Source organism: Callorhinchus milii, unplaced genomic scaffold (assembly GCF_018977255.1).
Source record: "Callorhinchus milii isolate IMCB2004 unplaced genomic scaffold, IMCB_Cmil_1.0 Scaffold29, whole genome shotgun sequence".
NCBI lineage: Eukaryota > Metazoa > Chordata > Chondrichthyes > Chimaeriformes > Callorhinchidae > Callorhinchus > Callorhinchus milii.
The window spans coordinates 703169-718856 of NW_024704770.1; positions in this window are offsets into that span (position 1 = coordinate 703169).

A 15688-nucleotide genomic window follows, 5' to 3' on the forward strand; every position below is an offset into this window, starting at 1 on the left:
TTGTTGTATCAATGGAGTTTGTGCTATTAATGTGGTGTGTGGAGTACTAATGGGGAGTGTGGGGTATTAATGGGGTGTGGGGTATCAATGGAGTTTGTGGTGTCAATGGAGTTTGTGGTATCAATGTGGTGTGTGGAGCATTAATGGGGTGTGTGGGGTATTATGGGGTGTGGGGTATTTTGTGGTGTGGGGTATGAATGGGATGTGGGGTGTGAATGGAGTGTGGGTTATTAATGGGGTTTCGGGTATTAATGGGTTGTTTGATGTAATAATGGGGTGTGGGGTATTAAGGGGGTGTGGGTAATTAATGAGGTGTGGGATATGAATTGGGTGTGGGGTATTATTGGAGTGTGGGCTATGAATGGGTTTGATGTAATAATGGGGTGTGGGGTATTAATGGGTTGTTTGATGTAATAATGGGGTGTGGGGTATTAAGGTGTTGTTTGATGTAATAATGGGGTGTGGGGTATTAATGGGGTGTGGGGTATTAATGGGGTGTTTGATGTAATAATGGGTGTGGGGTATTAAGGTGATGTGGGTATTAAGGGTTGTGGGTAATTAATGAGCTGTGGGATATTACTGGTGTATGTAGTGTTAATGAGGTCTGTATTACTAATGGGGTGTGGGGGGTATTAATGGGGTGTGGGGGGTATTAAGGTGGTGTGGGGGGTATTAATGTGGTGTGGGGGTTATTAATGGGGTGTGGGGGTATTAATGGGTGTGGGGGCATTAATGGGGTGTGGGGGTATTAATGGGGTGTGGGGGGGTATTAATGGGGTGTGGGGGGTATTAATGGGGTGTGGGGGGTATTAATGGGGTGTGGGGTATTAATGGGTTGTTTGATGTAATAAAAGCTTTTCAGCTTTTACTCTGGACGGTGCTCTACATTTCCCTCTCTCGAAAGACGTTTCTCTCTGACTCTGCATTTGGCCAACACCCTGACCCCGTTTCCACTTTTGAAGCCACCCGCGGGTTTGCTCCTCCCTCCCTCTGCCCCCTATTAACAGCAAACCTTTCCACTCCCGCTCCCCCCGCTCCCCCCGCTCAGTGGGCACTGGGCTGTTGCATGTTCCCTGCTCTGCCGACTTATACAATAATAATAATAATTTTGTCACTCATTCCACGACTGCTTGTAGGGTAATACCTCGTGCAATTAGCTGCCGTGTTTCTCCCACAAAATATATACAATTCACAGAATATTCTGTCAATCGCTTTGAGACAAATGTAAGGATTATTATTACTATTACCCCCACACCACAGGGGTTGGGTGTTCAGCTTTGCTGCCCCCACCCTTTAGGACTCCATCCCAGAATCCCTACAACTCGCCCCCACGCTTCCTTCCTTCAAGGCACATCTCAAGACCTTTCTGTTGGACTGTGCCTTCAGTCTCCCTCCCACCCCCTACCCCCACCCTTCTTCATTCCAACCCCAGCTTGTCTGCAAATCATTAAATGTCCAGCGCCCTGGGACGTGCTTTGGAAAGGCCGTATTTAGATGTAATTTGTTATTGTTGTTTGTCTTCTTATTTGGGAATTCCCGTTGGCAGATGAAGTGTTTTGGGACTTTAATCGTCCAGGAAGGGTACTGTCTAACAGTACAAGTTGTGAAGAGTTTGAGACAGTCATTCATGAAAGGCGCTGTGTGAATAATAATAATTATAATAATAACAATAATCCTTGCATTTGATATAGAGCCTTATCACGTCGCTGCAACAGCTCAAAGCACTTCACAGGATATACTGTAAAGCGTAGTAACTGTGTGATTTTTGGGCAAAACGTTGTGTTAAGTTCTGAAATGCAGTCAGGTTTGTAAACTTGTCTGTAACACAAACTGATTTGATCGTGTGTGTGTGTGTGTGTGTGTGTGTGTGTGTGTGTTTCCTGTCTGTGTAGCTGAGGCCTCCACTGCGATGTAAAACCAAGATAGCGACGGATTTAATCAGATTGGAAACTGCGGCTGGTGCTGAGCTAAAGAGCCTGTGGTGAGAGCTGTGTCTCTGGTCCCTTCTCCTGATCAGGTTAAACTTTACATTGAGCTGAAATGCCATCTTATTACACTGACTTGATCAACACGTGATCTCTCAACCCAGGTCCTGGCAGCCACACACTTGAGGCAAATGTCTGATGGAAATGCACAGAGATTCTCTGATCTCTACACAGTTACATGGTTTTGTCAGCGTGGCTCAGTTGGCTGCGTTCTTCCCTCTGAGTCAGATGTTTGTGGCTTCAAACCCCACGTCAGGATTTGGAACTCACATAGTCTAAGCTGGAATTCCAAAGCTGATGCTGGGAGTGCGCTGCACTTGTTGAGGTGCCGTCCTTTGGATGAGATGTTAAACCAAGGCCCTGTCTGTCTGTTCAAATGGATCTTAACGATCCCACCATTGGGAAACAGGGGAGTTTCTCCCGGTGTCCTGGCCAACAATCCCCCCAAACATTGGCCACTCACTTCATGGCTATGTGTGGGATGTTGCTGTGTGCAACTTAGCTGCTGTGTTCCCAATAAAGTGCAGTCCTGTAGCTTAATGGTTTGATCGCTCGCCTGGCAAGCACCAGTACCTGGGTTCGATTCCTGGCACGGCAAAACATTGGGCAAGTTTCCTTACGCCACACCCTCTGTCTACCAAGCAGGAAGGAGGAACTCGGTTGTTAGTTGATTGATGGATCGCTTTTCCAAGAGTAATAATCCCTTCAATAAAATTAACAACAATAATAATTTAGTCACTCAATCCACGAATGATCATGGGACGCAGTGGTGTGCAAATGGCTGCTGCATTTTGCACACAAAATATACAGTCAATTCACTTTACAGCATATTCTGTGAAGTGGTTTGAGATGACTCGAAGACATGTTAAGGCACATATCAAATACAAGGATTATTCTTGTTATAAAATACTGTGTATTTTATACTGTGTCACTCTTCACTTTTCAGTATACCATATGAAGCACCAATGTGAAAGGCACTGTTCCAAATGCAAGAATTATTATTATTTTATTTTGTGGGTAAGAGTTAGCTGCAGCGCATTTTATTCAGTGAATCTTCCCCCAGTTTCCCCACAAGATCACGAGAGCGGTGCAGATGAAATGGCCCATGGCCTGTTTGATCTCACCTCCAGCCTCTCTACCCTACAGTCACCGCATTGCTGTCTTACAGCACAGGAACCTGCTGAGAAAGTTTGTGCTGGCGATTTGGAGCAATGAACCTCCCAATCTACTCCCATCTCACACAACTCTGTAATGGAATCCATTAGTCCAATTCCCCTTTCAAAGCAAATCCACACACTCTCCTTCAGTTCCAATTTGAAGCACAGAATTCCCTATTCCCACCAGCCTCTGATTTCTCAGCTCCCTTTCATTTTCTTGCTGAGCCTCTCAATACTTTGCCGCTCTTTCCAACATATGTGGCTTCAGTTGTGGGTATTTCTGTTGTTGCCTAATTTTCATTCAGATAATGGTATTCAAAGCTTTCTGTTGAATTCCTTTCGTGCTCAATGGTTAAATTGCTAAAGGCAAGGAACGGGGAGTTTGAGGGTTTTGGCTAAAGTTTAGATCAGAAGTGGGTTTTTAAGAGGGTTTTGAAGACAGTAAAGGGGTTTGGTGCGAGAATTCTGGGGGTGGGGATTTGGGGGGAGAGTGGCTGGAGGCTCGGCCGGCGATGAGCAGATGGAGTGAGTGTGGAATCTTCCTGGCCAACAATCTCACAAATCAAATTGGTCATTTGTTTCTGACTGTTGGTGGGACATCGCTGTGTATTACTGCACTGCCACATTTGCCCACAAAATACACAGTCCCTCCATTTCGCAGTGAATCCTGGGTTATTATTATTATTTTGATATTATTATAATGAACAGCCGTTCAGAGGTGATAATGACAGAGATTTCAGCACTGGCCACACCTACGCCATACTGCACCAAGTCCTCACTTCCAAATCAAATACGTCAGTGTTGTACAGGCGTCTGGTGCACAATACATTTCCATTTAAGGGCAAATATTAGATACTTGATCTTTCAAAGAGGAGATGAAAGAAACTACAAGTTATTTTAGCTATAAATGGTAATCTTACATTTCATTGGCGTATTCCATCGGACTGAACACCGGATCTGCTACACGTGACAAACCACTGGGTAACTGGGGTGAAAGGGTTGGTTTCTGAGTGACTTGTTGTGAATTGTGGCCTCTGAACGGATCGGGGATGTTACACGTTGCTGGAGTGCAGTTAGCACTGGGTCAGGGCACCACATCGCGGCAGACGAGGTTTGGCTCAATGCTGTGGCCATTAATGGTTGGCTTTCTGCTCCAGAATTGGAAATGTAAGTTCACATTTACTGGCCATGTTTGTTCTTTACCAATATCCTGGGCTCTGGACAACATGTAGCTGATTAATCAGGTCTGATCCTCATCACTGGGAACACTCTGGTCACTGGACAAGCAAATTCTCTTAATTATTGGGGTGAAATTTACAGCATTTACATTCACATCAAATCTGTTGTAGAACCGGAGCGACATAGACATTTACAGGACAGAAGAAGTCATTTGACCCATTGTGTCGGTGCCAACTGTATTAAAGAGCAATCCTGTCAGTCCCATTTGCCAGACTTTCCCCTTATCCTTTCAGTTCACTCCTTTTTAGAGATCTACATAAGAAAATAAGAACATAAGAAATGCTCGATGAGAAAAAGACCAAGTTCCATCCAGTTTGCCTTCCACCTTCCACATGTCCGAACTCCCTATGTGGTATATCCCATAATGTTCTTTCCTGAAAGAAAACTTTCTAATCTGTGTCTCCCTCGGGAACCTGTTCCGCAGGTTCACTATTCGCTCACTGAAATAGTGTTTGCGTAGATTTGTTATGAATTTACCCCTCAATCGCTGGCCGTGTCCTCTAGTTTTACTGTACAGTACAAGTTGAAACAGCTTATCATGATCTGTATTGTTTTGCCCCTTTACAATCTTAATGACACCAATATGTCACCTCTCAATCTCTTTTCCAGCTTCAACATGGCCCATTTACTCAGTCGCTCCTCATAGCCCAGTCACTCCATTCCCTCAAGCATTCTGGTTGCCCTCCTCTGTATCCTCTCAGTTTCTCCCATATCTCTTGTGTACTGCGCCGACAAGAACTGAACACAGTTCTCCATCGTGTTCCCTTTTGAAAGCCAATATGGAATCAGTCAAACCTGCTATTCCCGGCAGGACATTTCACATTGTCACCACTCTGTGCACGAAAAACTTTCTCCTGATCTCCCCGTGTGCTTGTTTACCAATCACCTTCAATCATTGCCCTCTGGTCACTGAATCACTGACCACTTGCCCGTCAGTTGGAGGCCATTCAGCCCATTGCGTCAGTGTCAGGTCTCGCGAAGCCGGGCAGAGTGAAATGTTGGGCAAGTTTCCTTTCTCCACACAGATACCTCGTGGTAAGTAGGAACCTGGTTGTTAGTCAATTGGTGGATGGCTTTTCCAGGGATAATAATCCCTCCAAAAACAATAATAAATTGGTCATTTTCAATCTTCGACTGTTTGTGGGACATTGCTCTGCGCAATTGGCTGCCGCGTTCGCCACAGATATGCAGTCAATTCACTTTACAGTTTTCTGTGAGCGCTTTGGGACGTCCTCCCGACGTGAAAAGCGCTATATCAAATGCAAGAATTATTATTATTATTATTATAATCCCTTCAAAAAAATAATGACAATTTGGTCACTCAATCACTTTAAAATTTCTGTATTTTTATTTAATTTTCCATTCGTGAATGAAAAAAATATTTCAATTAAATTTACAAAATGTGTTTATCAAATGCTGGACAGACATAATTAAGTTTTATCCCCTCTTTCAAATGTATTAATTTTATCCCCAAAATCAGATATGTGTAGAAGGAGTGATACATAAACATTGCAGTTTCAATTAGGCTCTGTACTACACTGACATGGTTGATGGGAGGGAGATGTATATACTGAATATTATTCTTCAACTTACTTTCCATGTACACCATTGCAGCACTTCTCACTGCACCACTCCCAAATATGATTGCATTCAAGAAAAACACAAGTCACCTCACCATTTTTATGTGAATAGTGTGTTCTACTATAAATGTTATTGCTGTTAGAAACCTTTGTGATGTTAATTCATTGTGAACAGTAGAAGTGGTTGAATGTAATTTTGTTGTGCAGCAAACGTGTTTACTTGTCCTTTCAGTTCCTTGTCAATCCTTGATTTTCTTTTTGCAAGCGACTTTATAATCNAAAAATATTAATAATAGATTGGTCACTTCAGTCCATGACTGTCTGTGGGACACTGCTGTGTGCAATCGGCTGACACTTTTTGTCCATAAAATACAGTCAATTCACTTGACAATATATTCTGTGAAGCACTTTGAGAAGTCTCGAAGATGTGATGAGGCACTGTATCAAACACAAGGATTATTATTATTATTATTGCTCTTATGAATTTGTTGTGTTTTAAGGGTAAATTTGCAAATTTTCTAAACGGATTTGATGTGATAATTGTGAAGTTTCTTGACCCAAATAATTTTCACATTAACTCTGTAATGCTCTGTCACAAACTTGTGNTTTTTTCTGTTAGAAAATTTGTTGCAATTTCGTGAAAGCATTTTGCGAACTTTGTCGAGTTGTTTGGAATTCCCACACGCGCTTCTTCAGTGAACACTACAATAACCGTATAATAAGGGTTTGTCTGAGACAGTATTTTCAGTTGTGCGTCTGTTTAAAAACTTGGTGTCTGTGCCAACACTCTGCCTCTATCCCTCCACCCGGCCCCTTCCTTCCCCATCTTCAGGTCGAGCCTGAGACCTTCCTCTTCGCCTCGTGCCTATGGTCACCTCCACACACCCCATCCCCAAACCATTTGGCGTTGTGCTCTGCCACTGTCAAGCGCTCTCGGACGCCACCCTGAGAGAGGGGCGCTGTGTAAATGCAAGTTGTTGTTGTGGAGGTTTCGCGCTGTAAATTGAAGTATATCAAGACATTGAAGAGGAGATTTAATGGGATGTTACCAGGAATGAGAGACGTTCCTTTCAGGGAGAGACCAGACAAACAGAGGCAGTTCTCACAGAACAGGGAAAGTGAAAGGAGTTCGAGGTTTGGAGATGTTTTGCTCAGACGGAGGGGTATTAGGGTGAGGAACACTGGAACATAATCAACAGTTGTTTTGGTCGGTCAGTCAGTCAAGACCGGTCAGTGAGACAGTCAAGGCTGGTCAGTCACTCAGTCAGAGGACACTAATTAAAAATAATCATAGAAAGAATTGAAGGGGAGGTTCAAACAACTCTTTACACAGAGGATGGTGGGAATGTGGAATTCTCTGCCACAACAATAATAAAATAATTAAAAAAATAATTCTTGTGTTTGATATCCTATCATTGAGATGTCTCAAAGTGCTTCACAGGATACACTGTAAAGTATATTGTGGGCGAAACAACAAGAAGTTGCATTTATACAGCACCTTTCAAGTTGGGAGGATGTCCCAAGGAGATGGACAGTCGAGGAATTTTCCTTGATCCGGGGTTGGATTTGGAGGCCAAGGATATTGCTGTCAGCATCCGACTGCAGCGTTTTTTCCACAAAATATACAGTCACTCCACCTTACAGTGAAGCACTTTTTGGCATCTCAAAAGCGTGATAAGGCGTTATATCAAATACAAGGATTATAATAATTATAATAATGATTTCAAAGTGAGGACGAGGATCTTGAAGTGGATGGGTTGGGAATGGGGAGCGGGTGGATAGGATCATGGAAGCGGCTGCGGGAGAGGACACGAGCTGCAGAGTTCTGACCAGTCTGTGGCCTGTGGAGGGAAGAGCTGGGAAGCCCAGAGAGCAGAGAGTTGGGGAAGTGAATCCTGGATGTGATAAAAGCAACAGTAAGGATGGCGGTGGTCCCCGGGGAGAGGAGCCGCAGACGTAAAATGTATAAAGGTTTACAGTGCAGAAGGAAGCCATTCGGCTGTTGTGCCGACCGGCTTTCTGACAGAGTGATCTTTATCAGCCTCACTCTCCTCGCGCCCCCAACGCTCACTGAGTACACAGATAAAATAAATAACGCATAAAATGTCATTTAAACTGAAGCCTTTATTCCAAGATGCTTTATTTTAAAACCGTCTTCCAAATTAAGTCTAAACAATTTTCTCAAAATGTTAAAGGATTCGCTACAGTCTATTTACATCCCATCAAATATACAGTCACTACACTTTAATAATAATAATAATACACTTTACTGTGTGTTCTGAGAAGCACTTTGAAACATCTCAACAACACGATATATCAAATGCAAAGATTAATATTAAATAAATTTGACGAATTGATAATTATACCTAAAAATGATTTTATGATTAAAATGTATTTAGGTATAAATGGTGATCAGTTGATGGTTATATTTTACTTATAAATGGGATTAAAATTGATGATATTTTAGATATAAATGGTGAGGAGTTGATCACGATATATGTATTAGTTGTGATGAGTTGTCTAAATAGTGTTATTTATTTTGATATCTGTAAGTGACGTCTGTAATGTTGTCTGTAGTACATTTTATATCTAAAACTGGGGATGATTGATTTATTAATATGGAACCGACTGCTTTGTTGATTATACAGTAAATATTTGATTGGGGTTTAGTTTAATTGCTCTGTGTAGTATCTAAGCGATCAGTGTCAGTGTGTTCCCGGTGTGAGAAGCTTTGCTGATGTGAAATGTGATGTATAAATGGTGAGAATCCTCACTCTGCTCTCAGTAGGGCCGACAATCAGCAAAAAAACTGCCGCCCGTTTCATGGCTTTTGTGCAGATGTGTCTGTGGTTTCCCCATTTCAGACGTCACTGGGGCTCAGTCTGACTGTAACTGCTCACAGCTGCACTGTGCGTGTGCGTGTGCGTGTGTGTGTGTGCATGTGTGTTTGTGTGTGTGTGCATGTGTGTGTGCGTGCGTGTGTGTGTCTGTGTCTATGTTTGTGTGTGTGTCTGTGTTTGTGTGTGTGTGTGTGTGTCTGTGTGTGCGTGTCTGTATGTGTGTGTGTTTGTGTGTGTGTCTGTGTGTGCATGTCTGTGTGTCTGTATGTACGTGTGTGTGTGTCTGTATGTGTGTGTATGTCTGTATGTGTGTCTGTATGTGTGTCTGTGTCTGTGTGTGCATGTCTGTGTGCGTGTGTATGTGTGTGTCTGTGTGTGTGTGCATGTCTGTGTGCGTGTGTATGTGTATGTCTGTGTGTGTGTGCATGTCTGTGTGCGTGTGTATGTGTGTGTCTGTGTGCGTGTGCATGTCTGTGTGCGTGTGTATGTGTGTGTCTGTGTGCGTGTGTATGTGTGTGTCTGTGTGTATGTGTATGTCTGTGTGTGTGTATGTTTCTGCAGGAGGGAGCCTGAGTGTGTTTGTGTGTATGTGTATCTCAATGTGTGGATCTGTATATGTGTGGGTCTGTGTCTGTGTATTTGTGTGCGTGTGTGTGTCTGGGTGTATGTATGTGTGTGTTTATGTGTCTGTGTGTCTGCGTGTGTGGGTTCACCATAACAACATAAGAACATAAGAAATGTTGGACGATAAAAGACCAAGTCCATCATGTTCGCCTTCCACCTTCCTGGCGGTCACATGCACATATGTCCCAAACTCCCTATGTGCTGTATCTCATAATGTTATCTCCTAAAATAAAACTATATTGTTTTGCCCCTTTACAACTTAAAGACAGCAATCATGTCGCCTCTCAATCTTCTCTTTCCCAGCGTGAACGTGCCCAATTTACTCAGTCTCTCCTCAGAGTGCAGTCCTTCCATTCCCTCAGTCACTTTAGTTGCCCTCCTCTGTATTTTCTCGATTTCTCCAATACCCTTTTTGTACTGCGGTGACCAGAACTGTACACAGTATCTAAGTATGTTCTCACCAATGATGTACACAGTGGGAGGATGACTGCACTATTTCGGCTGCTATTGATTTTTGATACATCCCAACATCAACATTATTTGTGTTAATCACTCATTCACCTCACGGTTGTTTGTGAGGCTGTGCAAAAACGGATGTGTGGGGGATGTTGCGTTGTGCAAATTGGCTGTCGTGTTTGATCATAAAACAGTCACTACACTTTGTAATATATCCCATGAAGCGCTTTGGGATGTCCTCCCCAATGTGAAAGACGCTGTATCAAACATAAGGTTTATTATTATTATGTACTGTTATGTTATATAAGACCAATTGATTTCAAGATCCTCGCACTCACCTACAAACCATGTCACACCCCGACACCTCCCCACCGCTCTGACCTGCTCACACCCCACTGCTCTACCTGTCCCTTCACTCGGCAAGTTCAGGCCTCCTGTGTGTCCTTCATCCCCCCCGGCTCCCCCATCGGTGGCCGTGCTTTCAGCTCCTATGGCTGACCCTCTGGTAATCTCTGCCTCAATGTCCCCATTTTGTCTCCTCTTTCCAGTCTCCCGATCACACCTGAAGACTTTCCTCTTCGATTGTGCTTCCTGTCACTTCGCCTTTCTCCCTGTTTCCAAATCTAACTCTTAACTAACTCTAACTCCCCAGTCGGGGAGCGGCGGCAGGACAGCGCGGGGAGGAGCCTGGGCCTACTGACCCAGGTACTTAAACTCGACGCCGGAGCGAGTTCAGCCCCGGGGGGAGGGGAGAGGTGTCGGGAGGGGAGGGAGGGGACGGAGCGGGGAACTGCGACGTCATAGATTAGTTTTCAGGTGAGTGCGCGCACAAAAAAAAAAAAACCCTCTGCGCCCCACCCCCCCCCCCCCCCAGGGCTCACATCAGAGCCCACTATGGTCCTGTTGGGTTCGCTGCCCCAATCTACGGGATAATGCCATCCACCTGACCGCTCGCTCCCGGTCCCCGCGTGCGCACTATGGCTGCCGCTTTGACCCGAGCCCCCTCACCCCTCCCTCCCTCCCCCCTCCTCTCTCCCCCAAACCCTCCCCCTCTGCATCTCTCCCGCTCTCTCCTCCTCTCTCTCCGTCCCTCTCGTCTTCTATCCCCACTTGACCCTCCCACACCCTCCCTCTGTTCCAGTCTGGGAATCCTCCGCCGGGCTCACCGCGGCACTCGGCGTTGGCTGTCCAGCAGCAGCCACACCGACTGCCCCATTCCCCACCACACTCGCCACCCACCCCGGACACAGACCCGGGGAGTCAACCTCTCCTCCCTCATCCCCATCCCCCCACCCCTGCCTCACAACCTGGACCCCCTCCCCTCCCACACACCCTTCTGTCAACCGCTCCCTCCACATCGGACTGCAAAATGTCCGCTCCCTCTGCAACAAGGCCCTGGTCATCAACGATCTCATCCTTGATGAGAACGTTGATATCATGGCCTTGACAGAAACCTGGCTCACCCCAGGCGACACCTTCCCCCTCACGGAGGCCACACCACCCGGCTACACCTCCCACCACATCCCCCGCCCCAACCGCCGTGGCGGTGGTGTTGCCCTTATCTCAAGGACACCACTTGCCCTATCCCCCTACTCCACTGGCTCTTTCCCCTCCTTCGAGCACCTCACCCTCTCCCACCCCTCATTCCTCTCCCTTAAAATCCTCCTCCTCTACCGGCCCCCTAAAACCTCTCCCACCTTCATCTCTGACATTTCAACACTCCTCACATCTCTTTGCCTCTGCTCTGATCGCCTCATCATCCTGGGCGACTTTAACCTACACTTCACCCCCTCCTGCTCCATCTCCACAGACTTCTCTTCCCTGCTCTCCTCACTCAACCTCTCCTTACACATAAACTCCCCCACTCACAGTCACGGCCACCCACTCGATTTGGTGATCACCCGGGGCCTCAGTGTCTCGGATGTCACTATTACCGACAAGGCCATCTCTGACCACTACTTCATCTCCTTCACCACCTCCACCCCCTCCCACCTCCACCAGACCCACCACCATCTTCTACCGCCCTTGGAAGAAGTTACCCCCACAATCCCTAACCGATGCCTTGGAGTCCTCTGAACTCCTCTCCCTCTGGCCTTCAACCCTCACCGACCCCTCTTCTCCTCTCTCCCTCCTCCACAATACCCTCTCTCCACACTCGATACTCTTGCCCCCATCACTTCCCGCACTGTCTCCTACTCCCGCTCCTCCCCCTGGTACACCACCCACCTCCGCTCACTGAAATGCCAGGTGCGGGCTGCTGAACGCACCTGTGTCAAATCTGGCCTAACGGTCCACCGACAAATCTGGCTGGACCTCCTCAAAATTTACCGCTCCACTCTAGCCTCGGCCAAGTCGTCCTTCTACTCCAGGATAATCCTGGAGGCGAAGAACAACCCCAGGCTACTGTTTTCCACCACAACCCGACTCCTCCGTCCCCCCCGCCACCCCGCGCAGGTCATCTCCTCCAACCTTCACTGCGAGGAGATGCTGGATTTCCTTGAATCCAAGATCAAGGGAATCCGCTCCGCGGTCACTTCCCCTCCAACTTCCACCCACCACCCACCCCTTCCCTCCCACACTCCGACTCCTACCCATCCTCCCCTACACACCTTCGTACCCGTTTCCCCACCCTCTGTCACTGAACTCATCCTATCCCTAAAACCAACCACCTGCTCCCTTGACCCCATCCCCACTCCACTCCTTATCTCCCAGCTCCACTTTCTTGCCCCACATATCACTGACATCATCAACCTGTCCCTCTCCTCTGGCTCTGTCCCCATTCCATTAAAAACTGCCATCATCACGCCCACCCTGAAAAAACCCTCCCTTGATGCGTCGCAGCTATCAAGCTACCGGCCCATCTCCAACCTCCCCTTTCTCTCCAAGGTCTTGGAAAGAGTTGTCGCCTCCCAACTGCGCTCTTTCCTTTCCACCCATTCTCTTTTCGAACCCCTTCAGTCAGGTTTCCGTGCTGCCCATAGCACAGAAACTGCCCTGGTCAAGGTCACCAATGATATCCTGACCATCTGTGACCAGGGCTCCCTCTGTCTCCTCGTCCTCCTCGACCTATCGGCAGCATTCGATACGGTCGACCACGCTATCCTACTCCACCGCTTGTCCTCCCACCTCAACCTTCAAGGCACTGTCCTTGAATGGTTTAGGTCGTACCTTTCTCACCGTCTTCACTTTGTCTCGACGAATGGCTTCTCCTCCACCCCCCGTACTGTCTCATGTGGTGTCCCTCAGGGCTCTGTCCTCGGTCCCCTCCTCTTCACCCTCTATATGCTCCCCCTCGGTGACATCATCCGCAGACATGTTAACTTCCACATGTATGCGGATGACACCCAACTCTACCTTTCCTCCTCTACTCTCAACTCCACGACCACCGATGTCCTGACAGCTGCCTGTCCGACATCGAGTCCTGGACGAGAGACAACTTTCTTCAGCTCAACGTGCGAAAAACCGAGGCCCTCCTGATTGGCTCACGTCAGCGCCTCCGCACCTCAGGCGCTGACACCATCAGCATCCAAGGCTGCACTCTCCACCTCTCAAAGCCAGTCAGGAACCTCGGCGTTTTGTTCGACCCTGAGCTGTCCTTTCTCCCTCACATCCGCACCACAACTGGCACCGCCTTCCATCACCTCCGGAACATCGCCAGACTACGGCACTACCTCACCCCTCACGCTGCTGAAACCCTGGTTCACGCCTTTGTCACCTCAAGGCTGGACTATGGGAACTCTCTCCTCGCCGGCCTTCCCGCCACCTCCCTCCACAAGCTGCAGGTCATTCAGAACTCTGCAGCTCGTGTACTGTCCCGCACCAGGCTTCGGGACCACATCACTCCCACCCTCGCTCGCCTCCACTGGCTCCCCATCCCCCAGAGGATTGATTTCAAGATCCTCATCCTCACCTACAAGGCCATTCACGGCCTTGCTCCCTCCTACCTCTCCAACCTACTATCCCCCTACCTACCTGCCCGTACCCTCCGTTCCTCTGGCTCCGGTCTGCTCCACGTCCCCCGCCCCAACCGCCCTACCATCGGTGGTCGGGCCTTCAGCCTCTCAGCCCCAGGCTCTGGAACTCCATCCCCCAGTGCCTTCGCCGCTTCCTCCCTTTCCTCCTTCAAGGCCGGTCTCAAAACCTTTCTCTTTGACCGAGCCTTCAGCTCCCCTCTCGACTCTCTTCCCCTCCTCGCTCCCTCCCTTCCCTCCCCTCACCCTGACCATTTCCCCCCTCCTCGCTCCCTCCCTTCCCTCCCCTCACCCTGACCATTTCCCCCCTGCTCGGGTCATGACCCAACTGTGCAGCGCCTTGGGACGTCCTCCTGACGTGAAAGGCGCTTTATAAATGGAATCTTGTTGTTGTTGTTGTTGTTAACCAACCTGTGGCTAAAGCTCCCAGGATTAGATAAACAGGATGTTTCCTGGAGAAATAGGTCCACCTCTGGTCAATGTCACAGCGGGAGTGCCGGTCCATCTCTGATCAGGCCACACCTGGAGCACTGTGTCCATCTCTGGTCAGGCCACACCTGGAGCACTGTGTCCAGCTCTGGTCAGACCACATCTGGAGCTCTGTGTCCGGCTCTGGTCAGACCACATCTGGAGTACATTAACAGCAGAGTTTGCACTTCCCTTTAGCTCCTCACAACCCGTACATCACATGGAATGGTTGTGAAAGTCTGTTTATTTACACACTTGTGTTTCTGGTTTCAGGTGGTTATGTGGACAGTCAGGCTCCCAGAGGAGGTGAGTGACATGTCATGTGTGTTGGCTGTGAAATCACGGCCCAGTCCCTACCACAGCCCCGAGCCACAGAGTGAGCGCTCCATAACATTCCCCATCACAGCCTCCAGTGCTCTGGCCTCCACCGCCTTCCTGGAAACCTGTACCATTTGTTAATTCCCCTCTGGGTTACAAACAGCTTCGGCTGCAGTCTGTCCTGAAATTACCCTTTGCAACTCTCAATCTGTGTCCTCTTGTTCTCCTGTCTCGATACATCCTAAACTATTGATCTGGGTTTATGTTCTCAATCCTAATTAACATTTAATTCAAGTCTATAAAGTGGCCTTCTCCAGAGGAAGAGCCTTAGCCGTGTAATCACTGCTCACCACTCAGTGACAATCCTAAACACACACACAACAACAACTTGCACTTATACACTTTTGCAGGGCAGCGGCTCAGATGGCTTAATAGTGGCGGAGCCTAACTCTGAGCCGGGAGCAGGAGGGAGGTGGCCATAAGCACAGTCGAACAGGAACGTTTTCAGGCGAGGGAGGGGCAATGCAGAGGGAGGGGCAATGCAGAGGGAGGGGCAATGCAGAGGGAGGGGCAATGCAGAGGAGGGGCAAGGCAGAGGGAGGGGCAAGAAGGAGGGGCAAAGCAGAGGGAGGGGCAAGGCAGAGGGAGGGGCAATGCAGAGGGAGGGGCCATGCAGAGGGAGGGGCAATGCAGAGGGAGGGGCAATGCAGGGGGAGGGGCAATGCAGAGGGATTGAGGGAGAGTGTTCCAGAGGTTTGGGGTACAGAGCTGAAAGCTACGATGGTGGGGTGGAGGGTGCGAGGGACGAGCAGGAGGCCAGGGCCAGTCGAGTGGAGGTGTTGACCGGGTGGTGGATTGGGAAGTGAGGAGGTGGACACAGAAAGAGGAGATACACACACACACATTCCCAAACACATACATACAGAGGAGAGAGAGAGAGACAGACACATGGAGACACTCAGACACACGGAGGGAGACGCACACACCACACCAGACACACACACATGACAAAAGACACAACAGACACAACGCACAACACACAACACAGAC